Source organism: Sabethes cyaneus, chromosome 3 (assembly GCF_943734655.1).
Source record: "Sabethes cyaneus chromosome 3, idSabCyanKW18_F2, whole genome shotgun sequence".
NCBI lineage: Eukaryota > Metazoa > Arthropoda > Insecta > Diptera > Culicidae > Sabethes > Sabethes cyaneus.
The window spans coordinates 10,082,497-10,107,683 of NC_071355.1; the positions used below are offsets into that span (position 1 = coordinate 10,082,497).

A 25,187-nucleotide genomic window follows, 5' to 3' on the forward strand; every position below is an offset into this window, starting at 1 on the left:
GAAATTGGGCTTTCCAACGAAAAGTTAATGACTGTTCGTTTCCCGTTAATTTCGACAAATAAAGCCAAAACTTTTGGGTAGCAGTGGATGTAACGCTTGCAACAGAAAGATCACGCAGATCGACTTAGGACAGGAGGTCGTGTCACACTTTGTTGGAGCTTGAACAGCTAAACGTGCCTGTCCGTCGATGCGGCGGCGTTTTAAAGATCGGGCTGACCCAGACACGGGAACAGCTGGAGTAGTAGGATATAACGACGGCGGTTTCACGGCTGGGTGCGAATCAGCTGTTAATTTGTTAATTATTTTGCTCTGCATATCGACAGCATCGGACAGCAATTTATTCTGCGACGGCAAATTAGTATCGGCCGCTGGGTCTGATTGGGTACCATCCAATTTAAAGCAAAATAAGCACAAGTACTGCGCTCATTCAACTACCGTTATCGCAGGCAAGTACTCGCAAGATAGTAATCTCGATAGTTCTCCAGTACAGTAGTCTTCCAGTCGTCAATCGTCTATCGTTGAAGCAAAGGTTGCATCCGATCATCTGTTCTCGATTTATTATCAGAAAGTAAGGGGTTTGCAGACTAAAATCGCTCAACGGCGACTACTATTGAGTAGTTGTGATTAGGACGTTGTCATTCTAACGGTAACATCGCTCCACGAACATATTGATAGTAGCGAAATCTTCTCTATCTATCTATTTATCTATCTATCTATCACTATTTCTTCGCTATGTCAATTGAGCACGAGCGTGTTGCAAGCAAGCAAATGCCTGCTTATTGCGGAATTACGACAAATGTGTATTATCGTCAACTTGAACGGCAGACTTCTGGACTTCGCCTTCGTCAACCATCCTGAGCACATAGAACTTATTACTCCGCCCTCTCCGCTATTGCCACCTTCTTGACTATCGTGCGTACGATTACAGCATACTTAACGCTTGGTTGGAGACGACCAACTGGTCGCTTTCACTAACTATTAGATCGCTGAATGAAGCGCTGTTAGTATTAGTTCTATAGCATTCTCCATGGAATCATTAGACATTTTGTCCCACACAGAAGACGCTAAACATCCATCTCTGCTTTCGCCAAACCTTGGTAGACTTCGGAATTGCGCAACCTGCACAACTTACTCCGTAAATCTCGCAAACGATTCTTCCTTGCCAAGTCAGAATTAGACCGAGCATCCCCTCCTGAGGCTAAATCGACTTATCAAGAGCGACTAAAGATAATGTATGATATCTACATATCTAGGATCCAGTCCAGTGTTGAACAAAGCCTTGCACGGATCTGGGGTTAAATTAGGAAGCTGAAAAAGAGCGTCTGCATTCCTAATCTTGTACACTAGAACTACACCCGCGATTGTACAAGTAGGGACGCTGCGGAGCCCTTCACAACCTTCTTCGAAATCGTATGTGGCAGAGTGGCACCGGTGCAGAATCTTAACTGTTTCGCCCATGTACAAGAGACTTGAATCTGTCCGTTATCCAAATTACCACAAACGATGTAATTAGTGTTCTCCAAGACTTGGACACCGACAAAGGGTCAGGCACAAGCAACATTCCTTCAGTGCTCTTTAAAAACTGCGATAAAAAGACAAAGATAGTGCTCATGGAAGATAGTAATGTCCCAGCATCCGATCTCCAAGAAGTCAACCGAGAAATCGGGTTGCTGAAGAGCAGCAAAGCCGCCGCTAAGGACTGCCTATCAGCACAGCTTTATAAAGATGACCAAGAAACGCTGGCAACGGCTCTACACTGGGTTATTAGCAAGATATGTGAATGGGAAAGGGTGATCGCGTGATTGCTACAACTATCGCAGCAACAACGGGGGAACAACGTATCCACGCATGACTTCAAAGCAGCATACGATACAGTTGAACGAGACCAGCTATGGCAGACAATGCACGAACGCGATTTTCCGGAGAAACTGACGCGACTGATTAGAGCATAGTTGGGTTAATTGAAATATTTCGCGCGTATCTCGGGGACACCCTCGAGTCTATTCGAAACGCAGTGAGCATTGAAAGAAGGTTACGGTTTATCTTGCACGTTGTTCAATATCGCTTTTACGGGGATGATCCGATGAACGTCCACATTTTTAACTAAAGGTAGCCAACTGTTAGGCTTTGATATCATAGCCAGCAACTTCACGACGGCGGAGGCAATCTACTCCTGCTCGACGAGTTCGTGTATTTGCAATCCCTGGTGATCGCGGACAACAACACTAGCAAGAAGTTCCAACGGAGCTCACAAGCAGGAAATCAGGCTTACTTCGCGACGACGACGACGACGATGTGTGTTACATAAAAGTGTAAGCATCAAAACGAAATGCAAATTAACACGTGGAGAAAAGTCATGACCCGACTCAATCGGCAATCAAATTTATTTTATCACTTCAAAATACTATCTATACAGTGTCAGAACAGCAACGTACGTTAGCCATATTTGAATCCATCAAAAGCATAACGTGAGGATAAACAAAAGCGGTAAAACCATTTCCAGCTGTATTGAATTACCGTTACGAAAAAAAAACAACCAAATCCGAAAGCTCATTTGGGTGAGTTCATGGTCGTTCGGATTGTAGCGCTCGCTGGGGCTGGCAGAAGAGCGCTTTTTAACGCAAGCTTCTTCACTCATCATAACGCCAACGAGCGCGGCATGCGAGTGTAGTTGATTGTCTCTGCTGGCCACAGATATCATATCACACGCATCATTCCGATCATGCTTTATTATATAAAATGACTTGTGGAGGTAACGCTGAATGCCGGTTTTGGTGGCGTGGCGTCGAGATAACGATTTGGTAGTTTCTACAAAAGAAAATCTCTATTTTATCAGCTTTTCCTAGTGCTAAGATAGAATTGTTCTGAAAATAGGCCAAAGCAGTATCTGCTTGTTAATTGGTCGGAACCAAAAAAAAAAAGAGTATGAACCTATAAGGTATAACTTAAATTAGAAAACAGGTTCTTTTGAAGGTACCGTCCAACACTAACCCACTAGTCTTTTCCATCATGCAGCCAGCAGACAAATTCCGTGTGGAAAAAATTGATTGGTTTTTTAAGGCAATCTACCAACCAACACAATATTCTGATTTCTGTTCAAAATTAACCAAGAGCCATAATTTTCGATCGGAACTGGTGGCGATCGAAAGGCGTGATACCACCGGATTGAAACGATAGGGGTGGAATGTACCGTTTAGAGAGTGACTTCAAGGACCTGTGTTGTTGTTGTGTCTTGATTTTTGCTGTTATTTTTCATATCCTATCAGTGTTGACAGTATTGCAAAATGAAAGTGCTAGAAATAATTTATCTATCACGTCCTAACTTCCAGATTACTTAACTATACGGGACAATATGCTCTAGCTGTAGTATAATATGCCCCAGGCAGAAAAGAAAAGCTACCCCAAAAGACCCAGCACTATTGAACCCCCACGCTGATTCGCGGTTGTCTCATCGTCAATGTCTCTTTCACATAAGTTTCTAGTTTGTTTAGGTGTTAAGCTAAGAAAGGGCACATTCATTTATTGAGTTTCCCTTAATTTAACCCTTTATTTCGGTGTCTTTTATTTAGCAACCGCCTTTCGGACTGCGTTACTGATACTGAGAGACTTAACCTCATTTGTTTCTAGCTTGAATATGAATGAAGCAGAAACATTTGCTATATATCACTGCCATAATTCGATGTAGAAGCGTCTGAAGCAATCGCAAGTATTATGTCACTCACAACCAGCAGGGTTCGACGTCGATGTCACAAGCAGGGCCCGGAGGGGCCCACAAGCATTGCGTCACAACCAAGGCGCGACTGTCGAAAGCAAAGATTGAAGATGAAGTGCTCTCGCATTCGTCTCAAGTACGTCCTAGGTTTGTTTAATTTTCAAAACTAAACCTGTCAAGCGAACTTCAATCAAAACTGGCGTTTGTTTCAAACGGTGCTAACCTCGGGTCAGACACGATTTATCGGCGTTGATTCAATTAATCATGACGTGCGTTACTGGGTAAGCAATATGAGCTGCTAGCCGGTTATCCACCATTTTACAGTAATTAATCAACCAAACGATTAAAATTGAACGTTTCATTGATACTGATTTCAATTTTTCAATCAAAGCCGGTCTGGTTCTAAGCATAACACCCATTTGATTGAGATTGATCAACAAATCTCGATTAGCCATCGGAAGACGAACACTCACTCGGTTTGTCTACATTTAATATATTGTTCCTTTTCTAAATGTTGGTCAAAAAATTTAAATAAAATATGATATTTCTTTTACAATCTCCATTCGATGTAGCTTTACAGCAATATTATGAATATTCATAATCATCTTCGCTTATTTTTCAAGTCAGGCCACCAACATCGGTTTATTTTTAGAGCAGTACCATCTTGTTTAACTCGATCAATGGATTAATTAATAGGTGAGGTTATACTATCTGATATCATGTCTTCTTATGTCATGACGGTACGGATGTTTAATTTTTTTTTTGTGTCCTGTATGTAAATATGACTCGACGATGGTATCTTCAGCAATACTGTTTTCTAGAACTCTGGAACGATTAATTGATCTACTCTTTATACGATCATTAGCGTGCTCAGGCTGGGGCATACTGGGGTGCGTGCCCCTTTTTCTCTATTAAATTTTCGGAATCGAGTTTCAAGTAAAATTCAAGACTTATTTCAAATAACATTTCATGTCCCGTTTTATGTCCCATTCGAAATCATGTTTTAACTACAATGAGGGCCGTCCGTTAACCACAGAGACGCGCTACACCATGCATCATGGAAGCCCCTCACCCCCCCGACCCAGTCATGCCTTCCGTTGCCAATGTTCCTGTTAGTCATCTCGGTTCTGGGTTCGGCTTTAGGGTAGTAGACTTTCAACCCGTCATATCTGGCAAGTACCGCAATGCTTACGAACTTCCTTCGCTTCCTGACTGCTAATCGGATTTTAGCGTTTTTCACACCGATCGATGTAACCGTCTTGCTGCTGATCTTCTCGCTGGATCATCTCTGCCGGGACGCAACGTGTATAGTATTTCGGAAGCCCCTCATCTGTCCGACCAAGTCGAGCCTCCCGTAACCAGCGTTCATCACAGTCGTCCCGGTCCTGTGGTTGGAAAGTACTCAGGAAAGTACTTATCAGCCGGTGACGGTATTTTGCCTGAAGTGTCTCGAAATTCCAGCGGCGTCACATCTCTGCCATATGCCACGGAGCATATCACACTCACGCGTAGCACTGTGAGAAAGGGCTTGTTGGTGTTGTATCAAAATGTACGGGGATCACGGACCAAAATAGATGACTTCTTTATTGCTGTGACTGAATCAAACTTCGACATCATAGTTCTTACCGAAACATGACTCGACGAGAAAATCTACTCAGTGCAGTTGTTTGGCGATTTATTTAAGGTATTTCGTAGAGATCGGAGTTCACACTATACCAACAAATCGAGCGGTTGTGACGTGCTAATTGCGGTCTCAACGAGGTTAAGTGCTTCCATCGATCCTTCCCTCATATGCAATTCACTCGAACAAATCTTGATAAGAGTTAAGTTACCTGGTCACACAATGAGCGTAGAAGCTATCTACCTTCCCCTAGATCGCAAAGGCAATCTGAACACCGTTAAGGATCACATCAGTTCCGTCGAGGCTGTTTCCTAAGACCGCAGCATTTCGGACTTCACGTTATTATTCGGCGATTATAATCAATCCGGTCTTGATTGGAGTTTTCCTGGGCATGCACGGCCTGGAATTGACAGCTTGCAATCGAACATTTCGGTAGCTTGCGCTGCTCTTTAGTCTCTCTGCATGGTCTAACGCAGATAAATATGGCGGTAAACAGAAACTCACGCGTGGTTGATCTTGTTTTGGTCAATGAATCTGCAACCTCGTTTTGCTCAGCCCGTGAATGTCAACAGTTCCAGTAGTTTCACTTGACGCTAATCATCCCGTTGTTGAAGTGGTAGTGGACCTGCCAATCAGTCGGGTCGATTGGAGTTGCCTCGTCCGTTTTACGAATGTTAACAATGCTGATAGTCGCTTCACCCAAACTATGAAACACCTGATCTCCGATTTTGTGTGTCCACTCGTAGACCACCTCGTAAATCAGCGTGTGGGCGATGATCATTTGGGATTTTTGAAGCGCCTTAGAACTTTTGCTGTACGAAAATACAGTTTACTTCGATGCCCATTTTCTAAGTGACAGTTTAACATAACTACACGGAAAGAAGTTTGATTCCGATGCCATGAATGAAATCATGAAATTATGAAATGTGAATTCCTGTCAAATCATGACTGAACTGCCATATCAGACAGCACAAAATCATGAATAATGTTTCATGATTTTGCGTTGTGTTGTACTGCAAGAAGCTCATGATATCATGATTATTATTCATGGTGTATTTTCATAAATCATAAGCTAGAAACCTGGAATCATGAGTCATTTTGCTCGTTTTGGAGATCAAATTTCTATCCGTGTAGCAGCAATTACCGAGTTTATAATCAACTGTTGACAAAAGACACACTTTACGAATGCAATCTGGCGCAGAAATCCAAGATCATTCTGGTCGTTCGTGAATTCCAAGAAAAACGAGGTAGGACTGTCTGTAACTATGTTTCTGGGTACCGTCTGTGCGAAAACAGAAGTGGAAAAATGCGAACTCTTTGCCACTCACTTCAAGAATTCCTTCAACATTTTTGTTGCCTCGGAAATGCAGGCTGCCTCTGCAATCAGATATAGTCCATGTGATGCGATCAACTTGAATATATTCCATATGAACGTTCAACTCGTTGAAATCACAATCGAAAAGCTCAAATATTCCCAAATATTCAAATGGCTGCAGCACATTGTTCGCCCACTGGCGATGTTATTCGAAACTTGTCTCCGGCAGAATGTATTTCCTGAAGCATGGAAAAAATCCATCATGTTTCCCGTGCACAAAAAAGGAGATAAGAGGAACGTGGAAAACTATTGGGGTGCCTGCTCGAAAGTGTTCGAAATTATAGTCCACGACGCACTTTTGATGTGCAGTTCGCAGTACTTATCGATTGATCAGCATGGATTTTTCCCAGAAGATCAGTTGCCACTAATCTAAAGCAGTTTGTTTCGTTCTGCTTAAATATCATGAAGGAAAATGCGCAAGTAGTATAACATCTGTAAGCTTAAAAGCTACCTTCGATCGTGTTTACCACGCGATGGATGAGGTCTTACCTCACTGACCTTGAAGAGATCATCTTAAAATAAAAGCTAACAGGCAACACTCGGATACATCTTTAAAATAGCTAACGAGTTCCGCGATCCCTTTTGTCTTCCTTCGCTATACTGCGCATTGGTACGATCATTACTCGACACCTGCTCAATAGTCTAGTGTCCGTTTCAAGCTAGCCAGATTATGATGATTAAAGTGCTCAGTACAAAAAAAGTTCGTCCGTTATGCTCTGCTGATGCTACCCTGGAGCCTCCATATGACACACGGTGCAAATTGCTAGGACTCGAAACCTTCGTAAAGAGGCGTACGACGGCTGAAGTTGTGTTTGTTGCTAAGCTCCTGATCGGGTATTTTGACTGTCTGCCTATCCTGGAACAGCTGAATCTATACACTCGGGAAAGGGCTCTTTGTACTAGGAATTTCCTTCAACTTGACGCTCGGAGAATTAAATACGGCGAGTTTAATCCGATAAGATACATGGCAGCTCAGTTCAACACCGTGATATGAGCTGTTCGATTTTGACATCACCATAGACACTCACGGTGTTCAAAATACCGTTATCAAAAAATAAAATAGGCCATTTAAACGAAAAATGCCAGTTGGTTTGTATTGCCATCCTACACCTCTGAGCCAATTTAAAAAAAAAAGATCGACGAAGTTTTGACACAATGTGGTTTATTTTTGATAATAAAGACATGTTCGGAATTGGTCATTGTGGTTCTTGGTACTCAATTTGGCTTAATTGGATCTATTTTAAAATAGATTGAGGTGTCGCATGATAAGTATTTCTTCATATTCGATACTAGATATTTCCCACAGCTATAACTTATTCCAGAACATTTCCGGTTAGTCCCAATACAGCGTAAAACTGCTAAAATGGTCGGCAATGGGCATATGTTGCATAAAAAATCAGTACCAGCTGTGAGTTACGTCCCAAGTAACATTTTTGTTGTATAACAGCTTATCAAGCACTTGTACCACGGAAATCAGCTGTACAATAGTTTAATAAGCTATTATACAACAAAAATGTTACTTGGGGTTCATTTTGGAAGTGTCATTGAAGATTTTTATTTACTTTATATGAGCAGTCTGCCTTTTAAAACTTTAAAAGGGCGTAACTCAAAACTTCGTCGATCAATTTTTTTAAAAATTGGCTCAGAGGTGTAGGATGACAATACAAACCAACTGGCATTTTCCGTTTAAATGGCCTATTTTATTTTTTAATAACGGTATTTTGAACACCGGTAAGTTTTGTAATCGATCTGGTGTCCCACAAGGGAGCAATCTGGGACCTTTGCTCTTTTCACTATTCTTCAATGATGTATGCGCAGTGTTACCTAGAGGATGCAGACTTTTGTATGCAGACGATTTGAAACTCTTCCTCAGTGTTAAGTCCATTGAAGATTGTCGCGAGCTCCAGCGGGTTGTCAATATCTTCGTCGACTGGTGCAAAACAAACGAGGTCATCATCAGTGTGCGTAAATGCTCGGTCATCTTTTTCAGCCGCGAAAAGAGTCCGATTATATGGAACTACAACATCGATGGCGAGTCATTGGATAGAGTCTCCGTTATAAAAGACCTCGGTGTATACCTTGATGAAAAGCTCTCGTTCCGTGAGCACTACTCTTACATAATTGCAAAATCCAACAGAAATTTGGGATTTATATTTCGAGTCACCAACGAATTTCGGGATCCATATTGCCTGCGCGCTCTTTACTACTCTCTCGTGCGCTCCGTAATTGAATATGCAGCTGTGGTTTGGAGCCCTTACACAGGTACCTGTTCGTCAAGATTGGAAGCCGTTCAGCACAAATTTATTCGACACGCGCTTAAATATCTCCCATGGAGAAACACATTTAATCTGCCTCCGTACCAAGACCGCTGTCGTTTGTTGAATATGGACACATTGGAGAGAAGACGAAAAATTGAAAGGGTCGTATTCATTGGGAAGGTATTAGTCGGCGAATTGGATTGTCCCGCAATTTTGGCTAAAATCAACGTCAGTGCCATCCCACGCCCTCTTCGGATTAGAGAGTTTCTTCGACCGGACTTCAGACGCACCGAGTATAGCCAGAATGAGCCCATTCGTGTTATGTGTTGTTTGTTTAATAGCGTATACAATTTCTTCGATTTCTCTGTTTCGTGTAGTAATTTTAAGCAACAACTACTGCTCTCTAGTGCTTTTAGATAAGTTATAAAGTAAGTGTTTTTTATTCATGTAGACAACAACGTCAGATGAATCTTATGCGAATAAATAAATGAAGTTACAGGCCCTTCCAGTTGAGATTCGAATCGAGATTTGACGTGGTTGGTCAATCACTCCGAGCACCTTTATTCTACAATATTTACTGAGGCTAATAGTGGCAGTAGACTTTCACTTATATCTATTCACCTGTATTTATAGTTATATTTGCAATAGGGTATCACAAATGGGGTGTATATGCAGCATTCGACTTGTCGGGGAAACAAATCAAGTATTTCTCACCGGGCTTTTGCCTGATACATTTTAGAATTTCGCTTCATGTAACAAAATCGCGCAACAACAGGACATTTACAGATTTTAACCACAAAAAAGTTTACGGAAACGACGTAAAAAATTACATCGGAAGCTATTAGAAAACAAATTTATTTTTCTTTTAGTTTGGCAGCCAGCACGAACTGTCAAACTTGCACAGTAGGCTGGTTTAATCGAATTTCAGGATTTCTCGTTAGTTTTGCATTTTAATTTGTGCTAGGAGCGTAACTAAGCAGCAGACCAACCAGGAGGAGCGGTTGAAGGTATTGGTGAGAAATGTCTTTTCTGTGCAACGTGATGAGACCTATTTGGCGCTGAACAGCAAACGAATGGCAGGGGACCGGGATGACATCAACGAGAACGGAATGCCCAAGCCACTGTTGTTTTTTTTTCGGAGCTTGCGGTGAACTGGAAGATATAACGGGTGGCAACTAAAATTTTGGATTTTTTTCGCAGCCCTTATGCTCAACAACAAACGAGCTCAGAGAGAAATGAGAGTATGTATGTGTTAGCTCTCTCGCTATCCTCCTTTTGTTAATATTTTTTGTTTTGTTTATGCTTGCCCAGTTTTGCTAAAAATGGCTTCGAAACAAGAAGCATTTCGGAAGCGCGTTGTACATTTCTATGAAATGCAACAGAAATCTCGGCAAAAAGTATACGGTACAACATTTAAAAAGCAAATATGTTGCGGCTTCGACTGTTTACCATATCCTAAGATGCCCAACAACTATTCGCAAGCAAGGTAGTGGAAGACCTGCCAAAATTATGGACGCAGAAGGACATCGTTCTCTTTCTCGTTTCTTCAACAGCAGGCCCTCTGGTTTGGCTATCAATTAAGACGCACCAGACGAATGTTTGAAGAAAACTTTGATCCCGTTTCTACCAAAACGTTATGCAGATGGACAATACGTGTTTTGACCGGATAGAGCATCATCGCATTACGGCAAAAAAAAAACACAATCGTTCCTGAATATCCATTCGATCCCATTTGTACCCAAAAACCACGACCCGACAAATCTGTCTCAGTGCGCCCAATCAAAGATTTCTTCGGGACTTTGAGTTTCCGGGTGTACAAAAATAACAGGAGAGCCACGAATTGCAAACAGTTGATTGGTAGAATCAAGAGATGCATTCGCAAAGTTGACAAACGAAAGCTTCGCCGAACAGCCGATTACGGACCGTTTTCAAATGTACACTAATTTTTTTTTCAACAATGGATAATATATCTTTAGTTTCGGTAAATCAGATCTTCTTCAAGTATCTTTGTCTTTTTTTGACAGCTTGAGAAATAAATTCCAAAATTTTAGTTGCCACCCGTTACAGTACTAAATGCCTGCTGGAAGTTATCTTCTTCATCAAGAAGGATCGCGCGAAGAAGGATGTGATTTTTTGACCGGAACTAGTGCTAAAAAATCACTGGAAAAGATGAACCAGCTGAAGCTGAATTGTTGCGTCGAAGACCGCCAACCCTCCCAACGTGTCCCAGCAGCGTCCAATGGAACATTTTTGGGCGAACCACAAACGGACGATCTACTCCATTAATTTCGTTGCCAAAACCGAGAGCTTGCTGATCGCTGATCGCTAACCGGCCCTAGATATTCGTGGCTTTCCATAGACCATTGCTAAGGTTGGGACCAACTATCGTCAAACAACCTGGCGGAGTGTCGAAGCATTCTTGTAAAGAATTTAATAAAGCTAAGATTTAAGGAAAATTAGAAACAAGTCCAATATTAATGCAAAGGTCACGTCTGCTTTGCATAATCTTAACCAAAAAAAAACTGGACAAAAATATAAAAATAAGGGGTTTCTTTTTTGTATGCCAGAAGGGCATTGGGTTAAAAGGCCACTGCGACAGTCTTAATGATCGTCTTTTGTGGCAGGCTCCGATTGCTGTACACAGTTTACGAACACTCAAACCCATTGATGGAGTTGAGCGTGATAGTTATAATCCTCTTTAGGGGTCTCTTTAGTTCCCGAACCGCAAAAACACTAGAATCCAAATGCGCAAACATTATTAAAATTGCTATGTTTGTCATTAAAAAATTATTACAATTAATTTTAAAACGTAGTTTCATAATAGTGATGGCTTAACAGTTTTAACAACTTTTTAACAAGTTTTAACAACATTATTCACATGCATGAGATTTCGTATTATGCTAGAAAGACTCATCCTGCACGCTTTTATCTTTCAAATAACCATGCGTCCCCATGGTTGGGTAACTTGAAAGCACCGAGCGACGAACTTGTACTAATTTCTCAATCGCAAGTGCGTAAGCATCAAATGTTTAGAAAAAAAAATTCTTATTTCTCCGGTCAGATCACTACCAAAATCAATTTAAAACACTTCATCAGATACTGGTCAAAGAAACCAATAGTCACATCCTTGAGTCATAACTTTTTCTCTACTTTCGTTAAAGACACCATAAAAACAAATAATGTTAAAATATCTTCTACCTACTCTTGCTGACAAAAAGTAAAACTAGAAAAAATATTGCCTAAATTTATCTATGTCAATATAGGTTAATGCCTTATTGACATCAGACCATCAGACCTAAAACAATCATCACGAAACTACTAATGACATAACTTCACCAGACAGCGGAAGCTTCATTTCGTCGGTTCCAACCCTAACCCATTTGATGAGACATTTTTTTCTAAACAACACTCAACTTGAACGCGCATCACCCTTCGAATTGCAATCACTGTACCTACATCTTTCCAATTGTCTGAGTCGCCCTTGCGGTCGAGAATAATAAATCTTGTTCTGAACGGTGCGAAATGGCACGTAACTCCAGGTAGCCTAGCTAGCTAGGTAGCTAGCTAGCTAAGCTACGTACCACTCCGACTGGATAAACCACGTTCCGGTCGTCAATGTTTTCCAACCGAGCAGCAGACCGCTTTTCGGTTTTTAATTTCTGTGTGCGCCTTTGCATCGCCGTTCGCAAGTTCATGAACCACATTGGGGTAATCTTGTTTTAGCTTGCTATTGAACCGCCATCAATTTGGCCTCCTCCACTGCTGCTAGTTGCTTGCTTATGCTTGCTTTTTTTTTTATTTGCTCCGTCTAATTCACCGCATGTCACCTCGGATGAACGCACACCTGTTGCAACCACCTCAATCAAAGTCATTCAACTCTCGAGACAGTGCCAACGGTTCTACTAATAGCTACGCGGTACTGCGGCTAGAAATATACCGCGTAAATGAATAGATTTCGTTTGTTAGATGACCCGCGTTATGCTATTGCCAGCCAGTCCGTAGCCGAAACAAAATAAAAAATAGTAAAATGGAGAGACTCACTTGCTTGTTGTACGCACTCTATGACACTAGTTTTTAAACTGAATCGAGAGACACGACGACGCACACCAAATGTTTCAATTAAGAGTAAAATTTATCTAAATAGGTCAGGTACTGTTTATCAATCTTCTTCCAGCTACAGTTACAGCGGGCCACCGAAAATTAAACTCTGCCGCGATAGTTTCGTAATAGAAGCGGAACACGTGAATAAAGAAAGTCAACCGCGCGCGCGCTCGGCTAGTAATGAAAGGTTCGTCCAAGAGCGAATCCTCTGATTTGTGTAGTGCACGCGACCACTGACCGTCCAAAACTGAGGCGGGCTTCGAACCGTTAAGTAGAAGAAAGGCGTTGGCGAACGCAATCGCAATCGCTTGCCTGCCTGGTGGTACGCTTAGCTTAGTAGCCCGAGCCAAGCTTCACTCTCGTATAGCGGCTTTCTGACGTCGACAGGCCGGCTTCGCGGCGGTGCGTGATGACATCGCCATGTCTGTCTGTACGTGTGTACGTGTCCGTGTGTGAGAGTATGCACTTAGCGCAGTTCAGTTCATTCAGCTTGCGCAAATACGTGCTCTACAACGTTGTTGCCTCTTATCAGTCGCTTTTGCTGTTTCTCTCCGGGTGGCGTGCGTAGAAGAAAGCCAGCTGCGAACTTGCACTATTTATTGTGCATCACGTTGTCATAATTATAGAACAAAATATAAACAAATACGCATGTGATTGCGAACGAGATTTGGAGCATGATACCTAGGCGAGTTTGGTTTGGTTAGCAAATTTAGGATTGGGACAGCTTGTGTTCGGTGCGCATCAACACTGCGTATCAACGTGAGATGATTAGTTTCACAGCATTTTAAAACCAGTGTATCAAACAAAAAAAATTGAATGCACAACAAAGATTTTTCTCACCATTATGTGAATTGGATCGAATTTTGACTGTTTATTATTTCAGTCAATCAATGGTTTGTCTAGTCTGTCTTCTTCTGCATATACGGACTTGTTGTCACGCATCTGCAGGCTGATCCGCGTCCCATTGTTGACGCATCTTTTGAGTGGGTTTCCGGTTTGTTTGGGTTTGTCTCAAGTTGTTATAAAAGGGCGTAAGGTGGTCCCTAATTTGCTCTTTGTTTGCCCCTACTTATTTGGCAATCACCCTTTTGAACGATCCGGTACTGATAGCCTTATCTCATCTGCTTTTGTCTTGAACATGAACAAAACTAACATTCGTTGTTCGAAAAAGATAACAGACTGTATGAATAAAGGAGTTTGCTTTACTTTTGTCATAACCCAAGTAGCACACTTTAGGTAAATGGACCTAAAGTTGAAGCAACTGGATTACGACTGAAATTAGTCATATTTCGGTTATCGCAGCTACTTTGTAACAGCCGTGCTAGTAGGGAAGGCTTAGATAGAAAAAACAAAGCAAACTGTTTTTGTCATACGGTCTAGTATGTTGATTATGAAAATAGTTCAACGCCTCCGGTGCATCCAAGGCAGTCAGTATAGTACAGTTTCTATTTCAGATTTGATGTCATAAGATAGGAATTCTGTATTAAATTTGCATTCACGGAGTTTCACCCGAACTCTTAACTCATTTCTAGTGTCCCGATTTTTATTTATCAAAAAAAAGTTCAGCTGGTCAAAAAAATTTAGTTGCAAATGGTTTTCAAGTCGGCGAGTCCATCATAAATAAAATACACCTGCTGAGTGCCCGATCTTGCTTCGAATTTGTAGTAAAACTGAATGCTGTCCTTGCTCGCTATCGCTCGTTAGAACTTAAAACTAAAGAGTAGTCTTTAAGTTTTAGTTATCCTAAGAAACCGATAAAAGATATTGTATGCTTAATCCACCACATTTTCTTCTGGACACTTGTACATTTGTTTTCATTATGGGAATGTCTTTTCTTAAGTCAAGGAATATGTCCCAAGTAGCATTTTGAGTCATCATTTAGACTTATTTTCGCTTTTTTAATCCAATCTATTTACGTAAAAATTGTAAAAGGGTAAAACGGTAATTTTTACCTTGGGTGCGTAAATACTTGTAAGCGTCATTTATGTTATTTGATGAACACCTTATTTACCGACCGCCGACCGATTATAAAGGCCTTAACTTTTGGGTTTCAGAGCCACATACGAAACTTGTTTTGAACTGACAATATGAAATATGTGTTCATAGCATATTTTTTGATATTTTTTTTGAGTGGTTTTAGCCCAAAGTGTAGATTTTTTTTGATATTTTGATATTACATAATACCATGCGTTCAAAAGTTAGCATCTGTGAAAAACAAGAGTTCAGAAAAATTATTATTATACTGCGCTTTTGAAGAAAAAGGATATCTACAACAAAATGATTAATCTCAAAATTTTACTATTAGTTTGCTTGGCTTCAATTTTGCAATATATCTGAATTAGAAAAAATAACTGAATAGAGCATTAGATATGAAAACGAGAAATGGAACAATTTCTTAGCTAGCGCTCTTTCAGATAATTATTTTTGCATGAAAATCAAAACTTAAGCTTCTTTTGAATGTACTTTCATGAAAAGATAGTCATTAGCTTGATCGCATCGTTTTTACAATGTTAGAGGGTTAGGAAAACAAGATGAGGTCGAAAAATAGTGCCAAAGCTGCGCCATAAACATGCTTGAGAATGGGAAATACGATCGATATGATTCCCAGTGCTTGTCTTTTTTTGATTTATTTATTAAAACATGATACATGACATAAGACATCTGTCCTTTAAAATATCACTAACGAAAACAAATCTTACAAAAATTCTATCGTGCAACGTTTACTTCCTATTTTTCATATAACATTTCTAAGCTCTGGGAATGGGAAATACTATTGATTGAAAAGAGCATCTATTGATGCGCAGAATTTGTTTGGAATTTGTACAAATTTATTTGGAAAAATCAACTCACTAGTAATTTTGATTCTATACACCACTATACCTACATGCTTAAATAAACTGCTTTTCTTGTACAATTGTGAGTAACAGTAAGTGAAGAAAATGACAATTGAAATCTGAATTCAAAGAAAAGAAAAACTTTTCGATTGAATCCCACTATTTAATATTTATTTGCAACAGATACGTAGTTCCCCTACGACGTGCAGAGGCTTCAAAAACTTCAGACAATTGACATGTTTCTCACTTCTCTTGAATTTCATTGCAAATTTTAAAATTGCAAATTGTCATCACATACATACATACATACACACATACATACATACATACATACATACATACATACATACATACATACATACATACATACATACATACACACATACATCACACACATCTCATACATTGAATACAATCAACATTTGATTGATACGTTTTGATTTCACACGTTTTAACGGTTTAAATACGGTGCTTAAGTGTTAAAGTTTGAATAACTTTTGAATGAACCGTCCGATTTTAAATAACTCGGTTTCGTTTGATAGATCTCAGCAGTAATTTTCAAATAATAATAAAATGTGTGATGTTTTTCATTGAATTAATTCTTAAATGTTACAAAAATATGTTTTAAATACTATTTTTTCACATTTCTTTATGTAACTTTCAAACTACAAGTCCAATTATCATGAAATTTGGAAGTTAAGGGTATGTAAGGCTCCTCTTTCATATGCAATCAATTTTGTTCAAATCGGTTAAGGGACCTATGAGATAATGAAGTTCCATATTTTTCGTATTTTTAGACATAACTTTTGAACTAAAAGTCCGATCAGTATGAAATTCAATAGCGACCAATGGGACACCTAGACCTTTCATTTGACACTAAGAACATTAAAATCGGTCCAGCCATCTCCGAGAAAAGTGAGTGAGATTAAAAGCGTCACATACACACACACATACACACACACACACATACATACACACACACACACACACACACACACACACACAGACACACACACACACACACAGACACACACACACACACACACACACACACACACACACACACACACACACACACACACACACACACACACACACACACACACACACACACACACACACAGAAAATGCTCAGTTTTCGAAACTGAGTCGAATGGTATATAACATTCGGCCCGTAGGACCTTCTTTCCATTTCCGGTTTTCCAAGTGATTTCTATACCTTTATACTATATATTTATATAGTAGAAAGGCAAAACCATACTTTTTTTAGAAAAAATGCCTGTAGCTTCAGAACCGACGGAGATAGCAACTTGATTCCTTCTAACGAAATGTACGTTTTCCATGCGTGTGAAAGTGCTCGGAAGGTATGATTTGTGAGAAATAAACACGAAAAACGATATAAAGAAAAAACAGATTTTTTAGGTCCACCCCGACCAAAAAACTTAACCTAGCGTTTTACTGTTACTGACTTTGTCGCGGTCAAGCGTAAACTCTATTTTGATTAAAGCAGAGGAGCGTTTAGTGCGAAAAATGTTAGACTGAATACTGGGAAAGTTTCGATCTGCGGCTAAAAATATATTGGGTTAGTTTGTGGCAGTGGGACTTCAACCCACAATTTCTCGATTAGTACTCTAGTGCTTTAGGTATTTAAATTATACCACACCCATGTATTAATTAGTCTCAGATCTAGTTTTGTCCCTACCAGTCCTAGCATTCCATCTTTCGCACACATACGCTCCCCCGGTGACGGCTATTATTTGTAATATGACTGACCTTCGCTTCTACCACGAGAAGATAGACGATTATTGACTGCATTGTTGCACCAAACGCTCCTCTGCTCCTATGCTCGTGATTCATATACACTCAAGTTTCGTTTTACGTCCACTATTATGGGACGTAAAAACAAACGGTCGTAAAAAGAGTGGACTTTTATTCAAATTTCAGACGTGAAAATATTGAAGCAAAAAGAAATCACCTAGAATGAATGGACGTAAAAAGAGATTATAGTGTACTTCCGCCGCTCTCCGCTTCCAGCTATTGCTCCGTCAAATATCGTCCGGAAGGCTGGCATGTCTTCCGTGAGCATCGTCCAATCCATAAAAACTACCGGTCTAATAAGGGCTGTGTATTTTGTCCGCATCGTACGGTGGTTATCGTTTGCTAGCGGATGGAAGCGTTTTGCGAAGAGCAAACTAGACTCGATTTTCAGGTTGAATGCGCTGCAATTTGTGTTATCCGCGGCCACCAGCGATCCCAAATACACTAACGCAGCTTCCGCTTCTGGTTCGTCACCGTCAACGATTACCGTCCACGAAAAGTGCACGTTCGTCTCTTTGAGCCTCTACCAATCATGTATTTGGTCTGCAACGCATTTACTTTTAGCCCAATCCTACTAGTACTAGCCCTTGCTTTTAGTCTAGCGCAGTCGGCCTCTGCCGTTGTGAAGTTTCGGCCTACAATATCAAAGTCATCTCCGTAGCTAAGAAAGTTGCTACCTACACTGAAAATTGAGTCTCTCGTTTCGGTTTAGCTCACCGGATCATCTTCTCAAAAGCGATGTTGAAAAGCATGCAGGATAAGCTGTCAACTTGTCTCGACTTCTGCCGCGCCTGGAAGGGACTCAATCCTTGAATATAATAAACCAAAATAGCTTCTGATGTTAATATTTTTTGAAACGATGGTTCTACAATTGATGAAGGGGCGGTAGGGGAAAGAAATGAAAATTTTTTGGTGAAGGAGGGGAAGAGCGGAAAGGAAGGAGGGGGGTATTGGTAGCTATGCTTGACAAGTAGTCATTTTGACTCCTACCTTTTGTCCAATGCTGGAAGGTGCATGAGTCGAACCAAGCTGTAATCTGAGATTATAACCGGATTCGAGTCCACAACACCCGCCAGAGCATGTGGTTCGCTGGTACTTGTACCTTTGAACCATAGAGGCGCAAGTACTAGCGAACCACATGCCCTGGCGGGTGTTGTGGACTCGAATCCGGTTATAATCTCAGATTACAGCTTGGTTCGACTCATGCACCTTCCAGCATTGGACAAAAGGTAGGAGCCAAAATGACTACTTGTCAAGCATAGCTACCAATACCCCCCCCCCTTCCTTTCCGCTCTTCCCCACCTTCACCAAAAAATTTTCATTTCTTTCCCTTACCGTCCCTTCATCAATTGTAGAACCATCGTTTCGAAAAATATTAATATATATGCATGACCGCATTTCAAGGTCAAAACTAAAAACTTGAGATTAGTCTAGCTTCTGATGATTGAAAATAGTTCCCCGTTTCCTGAATAATCTTCTTAAGGTTAGTCTATGTCAGATTTTTCATTTTTCAATTTCATTTTTTAGTAAAGTTACTTAAAATTTAATGTTCTTTAACTTTGCTGAACATTTTTTTCAGCTAACTTAAGCCATAAAAAAGTTTATATTTTGCACTAGCTAGTGCAGTAGCTTACTATAATGGTCACACTAATGTCATATACACCAAAAAATGCTACCTGGGACTAACGGTTTTAACGTTATTACTTTTGTCCACCTAGATTTGAGTTTCATTCCACGGTGCGACGTCACCGTGCGCCTTATAACAAATCTGCTTGATTGAGCCCCTTGGGTATCTGAGAGTACTCGAAGGGTACTCGATGGTGACCCTATTTCCTCCTTTCAGAAATCCCCTCTAGTCGTCTAACCACTTGTTCAACTGCTTTCATTCCAAATGCAAAAGAAACTTCCTCCCCCTTGTGAGAGACCGCGTCCCCTTTTGTCAACCCACTGCGCTAAATCTTTTATAAAAAGGCGCGTCAACTTTGATGAAGAACCGTTCAGGTGTGCCGGAGTTATGGCGGAAAATATATTCATATTCACGTTCTCCCCCTACCCCCTGTTGTCACCTTCTCAGTCAACAAAGCTTTTTTTCATACATCCCTCCTCGGTGGAACTCCCTCCATATGTTCCCCCCTTCTTGTCTCCCAGTCACTTGCACTAGTGTTGCGAACTATTTTTGGCGGAGTACAAACGGATAGCGGAGAGTGGCAAACTACGGTGGACCGGTCACTGTGCAGTGAAATCCGTTCTCTTCAAGAACCCCACCAACACCAGGCATAGAGGATCCCAACGTGCAACATGTCAAAACGCTCAACGAATTGGCAATGAGTAGCTGAGGACCGCGTGCAGTGGAAAAGAATTCTTGATACGGTAAGAGCCACCCCGGTTCTCTGCTGGTAGAAAGAAGGTAGGGTAAGACTGGGGTCCGCGATCTCATTCCACATGTAAGAAATCACGGTTTCCTCTTAAGCTTTTACCACTAGTCGGTATGCAAATTTCATAATAAATACAGTCTATCTAATTGATACACTGTCATACTTGGTGATTCATCACAAAAACGGCATTAACCAGGCATTTTTTTCACATATATTGCAACAAACTTCAAAATACAAGACAGGGGTAGAATGCATCACAGCGGGATCGAACAGTTATAAAATATTTTTAATTTGCAGTACATCTTTTGTTTCGGATTATTTATTAAAAATGTAGCAATATTATGTATTGTATAGGACTTAGAATTTGCCTTAAACCTAATTGTACATTGTTTAACTTACAATATTTCATCACACATCAGTTGCAGAAAAGTAGATGATTAAATTTTATTGGCAATTATGTTGAGATATGAACCCATTGTATCCCAGCAAACAAGCGTATGTAAGAAACGCTTTAACGAACGCTTCCGCCATTGCGGCAGCCTAGTTTTAGGAGTTTATACAACACGTGATTGAATGGTAAATTTTTTGGTTGCATTTAAGGCCTAGTTGGGCAAACTTGGTGCGTTTTGTCCACGGGCTTTGGCGTTCTGCCTCACATAATGATTTTGACTCTGGCCAAAAATCGTCAAAAATAACAAAAAATACTGGTTTTTGTTAGAAAATTTCACCAGGAGTAAGTGTAAAAAAGATCCCAAAGTCTTCTAGAAGTTGAAAAACGTGGAACAAACACGCCGTTTCTCTGCAAAATGACGTGCGGTGCATTCTGCACCACCTTATCCTACGTTTAACTCTTTTCTAGTACCCACATTTTTCATTTATCTGAAGAAGTGGAAGGTTGCATCAGAGATACTACCGCCTATTTACGTAGGCCCACGCTGAGCTGTTATTTGTAAATATACTTTTACTACGTTCTTGAGGAAAGTGTAAACATTATATACGCTCATAACTTAGCCATTTTTAAAACACCTTAGAGATCAATTAACCATTGGTTATATGAGAGTTTTAGTACAATGTTTTCCCTTTAGAAATACTTACATCAATCGATCAAAAAAAACTAAGAATTGAAAAAAAAAAATACAGAAAATAATAGATATTTTGGGTTATTAACAAGGATTTCAGCTCCTTCAAAATTGATTTAGAAAATAACGGTAGATTCAACTAATTCTCACTTGAGGAAATATAATTATTTATAATAAAACGGTTTGCTGAATTTGTTTTACAAAACACTACAATGGTTTTCAAAATTTTACGAAACGGATCGAGTTTCAAAAAATATCTAACAAATTTAAAATAAAACTGAAATTGAAGAGGCTGAAATTTGAACTTGGCTCCAAAAATAAGCTTGGAACACAAACATGAATGAATATTTTTAATTGGGTTGGGTGATACCCTTAGAACTTGATAAGTTTATTTCATTGAAAAGACAATTGATTCTAAAGCTTCTTCAACCATCTCATTTCGGTTGAAAAATTATCGGTGTATAAGTCGACTTGCTTCAGAACCTTTTGTGTGCACATGGTGTCTTCTTATCACCCTTGGTAATGTTTTTCTAGCTTGCGCGACTTTTGCCATTAATTGAGCCGCTCCGAATTATAGTGGTCTATTGACCATTTAGTTAATTTTACAGGAGACGCAATTGTCTAAAAAACTCTATAATAAATTCTATACAATTATTTTCTCCAAACCAAGTGTTCTAATGTGTAGTGTATAAAGTGATTCAACATGAGAATACATAAAAATCCCAACTTTTGTCAAAATATACGATTTATTCACACCAATGTACATAGACCACTATGATTTCATATATATTTTCACCGTAATCCCCAAAACGTTCCGCACCATAGTGGTCTATCTCCATGAGATTTGTAATGGCTGTATCTTGCGCTGCTGATCGTCTAGCAAGTTGCGGTCTTCGGGAAGATTATTCAAATGACTACCAGCTTTTGGGTGGTATGGAAAATAGCGCAGAATTGTCTCACTACGTGGCGCTAGTGTATATGCAATATTCATATACAGGCTGTATCTTGCGCTACTGACTATCTAGAAAGTTGCAGTCTTCGGGAAGGTTATTCAAATGACTGGCAGCTTCCAGGTGGTATGAAAAATTGCGCAGAATTGTCTCACTACGTGGCGCTAGTGTATATGTAATATTCATATACAGGCTGTATCTTGCGCTGCTGACTATCTAGAAAGTTGCAGTCTTCGGGAAGGTTAATCCAATGACTACCAGCTTTTGGGTGGTATGGAAAATTGGGCAGAATTGTCTCACTACGTGGTGCCAGTGTATATGTAATATTCATATACAGGCTGTATCTTGCGCTGCTGACTATCTAGAAAGTTGCAGTCCTCGGGAAGGTTATTCCAATGACTACCAGCTTTAAGATAATATCAAAATAGTACAGAATTGTCTCACTACTACAAGGCTATGAGAATTAGTTAACTTCAACACTCAATTTTTTTTCTAGCTGCGTTAACTGCCTGTAAAAAATTCATCTCCCATCTATTAATGGTACTTCTAAAAAGGCCAAAAAAAATCCCACCAACTCACTTAATCTATTGGTCTCAGTCACGTGAACACATTCCCAGTTACTTTCTAAACATTTTGCACGATTCATGAAAATTGTATAATCAAAGAAAATTCGGTACCAAATTTTCAAAAGGGTCAATCTGCAAAATGTCAACAAACCGAGTGAGAGTTATTTTCTGCTGGACTAGCATAGGAAAAACCCTCCATACCATCTTGAAGGTAAAAGTAATTTTATAATTTGAGTCATAACAAACCTTTTGTTATAATTTTTTCACTGATGATAATGATGATCATTTAAAAAAAATTCTTCACCTGGTTAATCGAGTCTGAAATGCGGATAATCTTGTACAACAAGGTAGGTGAGGTAGCGTCTCAGTTGGCCTCGAGGTACGATGCTAATCTAATAAGCTAGTCGTCGTATATTCGAACCTCGGTTGGGAGGCGCTGTTAGAGTCAATAATCAATAGTCGCAGCAACTTGCCCTGCAATTGTCCTATACTCTAACAGCTGGCTGCGAAGTTTGTCGTGTAAAAACGGAAGGTCAAGTTTCGATAACGGAATGAAAATCAGGAAAATATTGAGATAGAGATGAAATAGACGATAAAGTGAAGAAGAAAGATAACTACACTGTTACACTTAGATTTGTGTAAGAATACATCTTATTAAAGTTTCCAAACGATTTTATATCTAAATACTTTAACTAGACTATTTTCGTAGACTATAGAGGGTAAACTTGAAGCGGAACAGTACATTTCATTACTCTGAGTAATTTCATATTCGTTCGAACGAAAAATTATCTCATACACTTTTGTTTGAATTGCAATTCAAATTTTCCTTGTACTATATTGAAAATAATGTTAAAATATAAAATAATATTGAATAAATTGAAAATGGGTCATTCCACGTCAAGTGACCAAGAAAAAGTAAAACTTGTAATGGACCTTCTTGGATTTTTACCAAATTCAGTCAGAATCCCAAGTTTGATGCCCCGTTTTTATAAGCAAAAGTCGTCCCAAGTATGTTAGTTTTACTGCACTCTTATTGCGGTTTTTAAGACCAAAATTGGTCATATAAACCATCATAAGAGTGTTATAAAACCCAAATTGTTACTTGGGCTGTTTACGTCAATTCCACTTATTTTCTTTTGCTTATATCCCCGAAAACATTAAGTCTAGAAAGGCACTATTCTCACATTTTCAAAGAAAACTGCCCAATGAATTTGAAAAAATAGTATTTTTTTAGTATCAAGGCTGCCAAATATTTTTCGATTCGATTTAAAAACTATTTTTCTCCCAATGAATACAATTTCATCTCAAAAATTCCAACTCCATCGTATTTGCCAGATTTTTTATAAAATCCAAAAAAAAATTGACAGTGTTGCCAAATTCCAAAATTTAAACTAAAAAGCTGGCAACACTGCTCAGGAAAATGTAATATCTAGTAACATATACATGTTTTCACAACAGGGCATAGAGACTCACTGCTTCTTGAAAAAAATATTTTGCTCTTGGTTTTACATAAGAAATTGGAGGCCGCTTCCTTCAAAACGTTGTCTCTGGATCGGCAAGGAATACTTCGTGACGACAAGTAATTCTAATGTAAAAAAAATCTCTGGAATACGATGGAGTCGGAACTTTTGAGATTAAAATGTATTCATTGAGAGAAAAATAGAACTTTAGTTTTCAAATCGAATAAAAAAATATTTGGCAGCAATGGTGCTAAAAAATACTACTTTTTTCGAATTCCTTGGGCAATATTCTTTGAAAATGTGAAAATAGTATCTTTCTAGACTTAATATTTCCGGAGATAAAAGCAAACGAAAATTAGCGGATTTGACGAAAACAAGGCTTTTGTTGATTAGGGGTGGGGGGGGGGTCTCCCATAGAGGGAGGGGGAGTTCAATCGGCACAAAAAAAACAATAGTCGACTTACGCTTATTAACTACTTTCATCTAATTATGGGATTATGGGAGTTTTATCTCAATCTCTGTCCCACGCACATAGACCACTATAATGCGGAACAGAATGGTCATTCTGTTCCGGACCTAAAATTCATCATGAAAAAAGCAGGTTGGAAACCTACTATTTTGTAATTTTTAGTGTTTATATAGTACATCTATCGATAAAGATGCGATTTATGCAAAAATCTCATTTTTGACAAAAATGGTCAATAGACCACTATAATTCGGAACGGCTCAATTTTCGAAGCTAACCAGCAAATGTACATTTTAGGTATAGGGGAATTGTGTATAACGTGCTCCCCCTGGCCAATGTGCCCCCCTTCGTTTTTCGCTAAACAAGCGAAATCAAAATGCAAAACCACCCAGAAACCATAGTATTTGATGGAACTAGCCTACTATGCAAGTATGACAGTTGTCACATGCTGTAAAAACAAAACAAATATGAATTTGTTTTTGAGCAGCTTCCGATGTAACTTTTGGCGTCATTTCCATAAGCTATTTTCTTGTCAAAATCTGTAAATAACTGGTTGTTGCGATTCGATTGCG

General features: G+C 39.5%; 1 protein-coding gene across 1 annotated transcript in view; it reads right to left on the reverse strand.

Annotated features, from left to right (window-relative positions):
- Positions 1–13,097, reverse strand: part of LOC128741816 (uncharacterized) — a 32,241-nt gene extending 19,144 nt beyond the window's left edge. The window contains exon 1 of the mRNA XM_053837878.1: positions 13,008–13,097. The gene's annotated coding sequence lies outside the window, so the exon portion shown is untranslated. The remainder of the gene's footprint in view (positions 1–13,007) is intronic.
- Between the last annotated feature and the right edge of the window lie 12,090 nt (positions 13,098–25,187).